This window comes from Colossoma macropomum, unplaced genomic scaffold (genome assembly GCF_904425465.1).
Source record: "Colossoma macropomum unplaced genomic scaffold, Colossoma_macropomum, whole genome shotgun sequence".
NCBI classification, from domain to species: Eukaryota; Metazoa; Chordata; class Actinopteri; order Characiformes; family Serrasalmidae; genus Colossoma; species Colossoma macropomum.
In genome coordinates, this window is record NW_023494794.1 from 23,303,755 (window position 1) to 23,309,754 (window position 6,000).

Consider the following 6,000-nt stretch of genomic DNA (forward strand, 5'->3'; position numbering starts at 1 on the left):
GACTGTTTTCTCTGTGGTATCTAGGTAGATACAGCTAAGCAAGCTCTCCCATTGGTTAGGACTTCAGGGGCTGAACTGAAGACCTGATTGGTTAGATTAAAGTGCCCATCTCCTACGTTTATTTCATTTCTTCCCTGAACGTCTCTTACATTGCCTGTGTTGATTTTTACATGACCATGTTCCAACATCTCTTTACCCATTAGAGCTCAACAGGCTGCTTTCATTACTGCATCTATAAGATTCAGATTTGTGAATGACCTTTGTTCCGATTGGCTGCTCTGTTCTGTGCCTCATTCAAAAAGCAGTCTGGGTAGAAACGTTAGGGTAAGCGTGAGGAGTTAAACTGCTGTAGGCTAAAAAAAGTGGGCATTTCTAAATGTGTTGGTATTCATGACACCACAGAATGAGCTATATGTGTAGCCTAGTTTCCATATAGATTGTATAGACTGAGTAATGACTGATTTGAAAGCTTATATACTACATCAAACAAAAAATGGAGGAAATTTTTCCACGATATGTGCCCTTTAACTACCAACATAAAGTGACAGAAGAATCAATCTTCAGAAGAACCAAACTCCGGGTCTACATGAGTCGGTCAGTAATCCGATTTTTGCTTTGCAACCGACCAATAAACTCAAAGACGTGATGTGAACATAACATAAAACTCAAACTTCATGCTGTTGTTTTTTTTAACATATTGCGTCACTTTATCGTTGGTTTCCATGTCGCTCCAAAAGTGTTTTGCTGCGTCTCGCAGCAACGCTGCTTATTTCCGATACTGCTGTCTATTTTCACACATGTGCAGACTGAGAAATCGGAAAGAAATCAGAGTAAGAGTTTACAGCACTGAGAAATCTGACTACTGAGCTAAAATCCAGCTCTCTTTATCAGATTCCTTAATCAGATTTCTAGACCTTACTACCATCTAAGAAATCGGAGTGTGCTGTTTACATGACCATTTGAAAAATCAGATAACTGCAGAAATCTGATTATGATCGGATTATGGAGTGCATGTAAACATACTCGCTGAATGTAAATACAAGCCATAGTCTGAGCAGGTTGTGGGTAAGTTATTAGGAATGGAAAGTAGCGGCGGCGGCAGCTCTAAACCAGCACTCTTTACTGAAAGAGTCACTGTAAAACTGACACATACAAGCTCAAATATATGTAAATGTCAAAAGAAATACATGGAAAGTCTTTTACAAAGGAAAAAATGTTCATATGAATAGCTGTTAGCTTAGTGCTAGAACTCCATATGGGTGCTAGCATTATCATACAGGTGTTCCCTCGTTTTTTGGCCCGAACTGCAAACCTATGTCTAACAGTCACAGTTCGCCACGGGATAAGAGTATCATATAGTGCCAGAAACCACATAAGCAAGTCTATTTATGATCATCTAACAACTTATTTCTAATTATAATGCTTGTTAGCTACATTAGCCTCGTAGCTCCAGTGCTAAAGCTAAAGACGCCAACTTCAGACACCAAATGTGGAGGATTTTGGAGCATTTTTTGTCAATGTATTCCTTTAATCTATGTCACTTCTTGATGGCGACTGAGAGAGAGAGAGAGAGAGAGAGAGAGAGAGAGAGAGAGAGAGAAAGAGAGAGAGAGAGAGAGAGAGAGAGAGAAAGAGAGAAAGAGAGAGAGAGAGAAAGAGAGAGAGAAAGAGAGAAAGAAAGAGAGAGAGAGATAGAGAGAGAGAGAGAGAGAGAATGCAGGAAATGCCATGAAGAGCACATGCGAGTTGCATAGGAAAGGCAGCATTGTGCACAGTCACATGTCTTGGAAACCAGACAGTGTGCACGCACACATGCACACACACACACACACACACGCATGGGTCATCAGGTTGTGTGAAGCTATACACTCTCTCCTATGACCAAACTTCCTTTCTCCAAGTTAGTCATGACCTGAATCAACATTAACTCAACAAACACAGGCTAAAAACTCTCCAGCTAAACCACTTTTTCACCAGGCTCGTGAAAAAGACTCTCACTTCACAAACTCAAAAGTATCACTGCGTGGGTCTGTGTTAGCTCCATTCCTCGCTACTGTAGTCACTATACTGATAACACTGACTGTAATACACAGCCAGGTTAAGATAGTCAAACTTTAGCACTTTAGCTACAGTCTATACCACCTTTTCCACCTCAAGGACCACCTATTTATCACTAGAAAGCATGGAGGCCCACAGGAAAATCCAAAAAACTTTTTTGCTTCAAAAACTCATGGTCCCACTTTATATTAAGTGTCTCTAATAACTGTGTAGTTACATGTGAACAACATATGCAACAACACTGTAACTACTAATGATTTAGTCACTGTTACAGATGGATTACAGAAGTACACCTTATGTAATTACACAATTAACAGTAACAGCCTATTCTCTCTCATGTAATTACACAATGGTAATAACAAAAATGTGATTACATTTGTAATCAGACTGGAACAGCAGTTTTTTCCAGCAGTATAAGGAAGTATATAATGACGTACATTAAGACATTACTTACTCTGTATCTGCCAGCTTTCCTAACATTTAGCTAGCGTTTATGTTGCTAGTGCTGTGACACTGTAACCAGTTTCAGCTTTAAACCATTCTGTAATGTGACAGAACAGCAGACATCCCCTTATCTTAACATGGAACTTCTGTGACATTAATTAATTAATGAGTTGCATTAAATTATATGAGTCCCCAAAGCAATGTCTATATTACCACTCCATTATTACACAGTACCTACATAACAACTACACAGGAACTGTCCACTTATTATAAAGTGTAACTTTAACACTACACTACAGGAAAGTTCCTGTAATGTTATAAAAGTACAGTGTAATTACAGAATGGTATAATCAATGCGAAGTGCTTAGGTTACCTTGTTACAACACAGTTATTCCACAGTAATTATCCTAAAAATAAACATACTGTTATGTAAAATATACTTCCGTTAGCTGCTGGAAAAGACTTCTGATCTGTAGTGTGTCGATAAAATACACTTGTGTAATTACATAGGCTGTACTTCTGTAACCCATCTGTAACATTGGCTAAATCATCTGTAGTTACAGTGTTGTTGCATATGTTATTCATGTGTAACTACACGGTTATTAGAGACACTTAATATAAAGTGGGACCAAACTCATTTTTGGGAAATTTTTAACACAGCAACTTTCACCATTTTGGATGGCACAACATATGATGTACATCACTGAACATCAAATATCAACTAATAAGGCAAACATAGGCTTGTTTTAGGCCTGAAATCAGATGGAACTGTGGTAAATTCAGCTAAATTTTTCACTCGCGAGTGGACAGTTGAAACTTTGGGCAGTGTATTTTGTTTCTAGAGACAAGGGATGATCTGTGCACCACTGTTGCATGACTTCTATGAACACTGTTTGCTGTTTGGGAACATTTTATAGTTTATTGTTGTTATTAAGTCAAATCTTTTCATTGACTTTTGTGACAAAGTGCCATCACTGGCCCTCTACAGACCACTGGCTCCTCCTCAGTACTAGTCCGAGGACCACCGCTTGTGGTCCACGGCCCAGTGGTTGAAAAACCCTGGTCTACACGGCATTAGGCAACATTTACTATCACAAATATCGCAAATATAGCATTATCAATCAACTTACATGAACATATCCACATTATTACAGCTGGCAAGTGTCTAGTTTGAAGGATGTGGCGTTAAGTAAAACATTAATTCGGAGCATTTTTCAAATCAGTCCGTGTTATACTGTTAAAACGCCCATCCTACTTTTTTAAGGCCCGCTCATGACATTTGTGTGGTCTTGTACACCGAAAATGGCCATCACTTCTTCTCACATTTTTTTTTTTTTTTGCACACTTCACATGTAAATAAAAGTGACCATGTGCCATTTCACATCACATTATTCACATGTGGTATTTGTACTAGTGAAGCATGTGACTTTTCTGCAAGGTTCAGAATTAACCAGCCTGCTTTGCATTTATCTCTGTCCCTTTAAGGCTGATATATGTAAATGACCTATGTTCTGGTTGGCTGGCCTCATTCAAAAAGCAAAGCTTATAACTTTAACGTAAGTGGGCAGGACTAAACCTGCATTAGGCAGAATAGGTGGATATGTGGATGAGTTTTTTTTTGTGACATCACAAAAACAGTGAACTCAAAAGCTGGTTTTGCAGAGCTTAGCTTCCAGACTAGTGAGTGCATTTGGAATGCTTAAAGGGGGATTCCACCAATTTTTCCAAAATTCCATCCTTGAGATGTAAACAGAGTGATTCAGAGTGGTTTGCTGTGAAATGGTTCAGATTACTTTACAGTGTTGCTGATAGGAACGAGGAGTCACCATGACTACAACACAAATATGGTCATTTTATTTACTATCCAAAACCACCATTCAACCTACACTTGTCTACTGAGCTTTTATATGTAATGCTGATGATGATAAAATAGTGATCAATCTGAAAAAATAAGTTTATTTGGGGTCCATTTTGCCTCACAACACCCTGCAAGTATCCCTCCACCACGAACGAAGTAAAACATGGAATAAAAATACAGTTTAAGCCTAAACTTTATCACAAAACTATCGTCTCAGACATCAAACTTTCTGTGAGGGAGCTTTTAGAGGTGGACGTCCGGTTCCTATCACCACCACTGTGAACAGCATTCCCCACCAAACCACTCTGAATGACTTTGTTAACATCTTAGCCATTTATCTGTGCAGAATTTTTGGAAAATCGGTGGACTTCCCCTTGAAAGGTACAGAAATGCCTGATTCTTAGGATGGGACGCTGGCTAACTTTTGTTGCAGGGCAACTTTTGAGCGATCTGCGATCTGTGCTGTGTGTCTGGGCTGTAGTGGACCACTTGACCGGCCTCCAACGTCCAGCACGATGGCCCAGATTCGTGCGCAGATCAGAGCGGAGCGGAGCTGCATGTGTGCATATTCATATGGAGTATATAACAACACTGCAGCTTTAGTGACGCAACGAGCACATTCCATAGCATGCAACGCTATGCAACCCGCGCGGTGCAGCGCGAGACATTTCACGGTTTAGCCCACATTCCATCAGTCGCGTATTTATTTATTTTTATTTATTCTTTTAGGGGGTACGAAGTTGCCATTAGCCTGTCGAGTCGATGCGAAACACGAAGCTGAAGTCAGCTTCTCGTTCGCCCTGCCGTCTCGTTCGAATTTCCCCGTTCCACCTTAAATGGTGCAGCAGTTACATTACGGCGCCTGAGGCGCCGTAATGTAACTGCTGCACCATTTAAGGTGGAACGGGGAAATTCGAAATTCGAACGAGAAGCCTGGCGAATAGGAAGCCAACTTCAGCCAGCAGCTCAGACTCATTAATATGGAGCAGAACTAGGAAATAAAATATGGCAACCCTAAGCGACGATACTAAAGAGACCGAAGCAGAAAAGGGGGGGGGGAAAGAGAGAGAGAGAGAGGGAGAGAGAGAGACATAGAGAGAGAGGGGAACGTTAGAGGTATTTACCCAGTTCTGTGGCTCCTCCATAAAAGAAAGCTGCCGGTGGGCTACCGTGCTGCTGCTGCTGCTGCTGTTTTCTCGGATAAAAGTTTCTCCAGGGTTTGTTAGCACGGCCCTCAGCTTCACTTCAGCTGCTCTGCCCCCATCTCTCTCTCTCTCTCTCTCTCTCTCGCTCTCTCTCTCTCTCTCAGTCAGGCCAGGAAGTGATTGCGGCTCACATGGACTGGCCTGACATCATTCTCCACTCGTTTAGGGAGTGTTGTTTTTTTAAAGACACAGGCTGTGCGGTGTGTGGGCCCTGCTGGAAAGAAGAAGAAGACTTTTCAAATTCTTTTAGAACCCCTGCTGTATTGTACACTCTCAAATAAGATGGTTCTTCAAGGGTTCTTTAGTGAAGGGAGTGGTTCTCTTCTCTATATAGAACTACTTGCATGCTTAAAGGCTTCTTTGCATGGAGAAATGGGTCCTCAGACTGACTGAGAGAGTTGTAGCTACATGGGTCTGTGTAGAACCTTTTTAAAA

The 6,000-nt window shown here is 40.9% G+C and overlaps 1 protein-coding gene across 1 annotated transcript in view; it reads right to left on the bottom strand.

Moving 5' to 3' along the window:
* The window catches only part of LOC118814840 (nucleus accumbens-associated protein 2), a 74,561-nt gene extending 68,900 nt beyond the window's left edge, over positions 1 to 5,661 (bottom strand). The window contains exon 1 of the mRNA XM_036580652.1: positions 5,485 to 5,661. The gene's annotated coding sequence lies outside the window, so the exon portion shown is untranslated. The remainder of the gene's footprint in view (positions 1 to 5,484) is intronic.
* Positions 5,662 to 6,000: the final 339 nt, after the last annotated feature.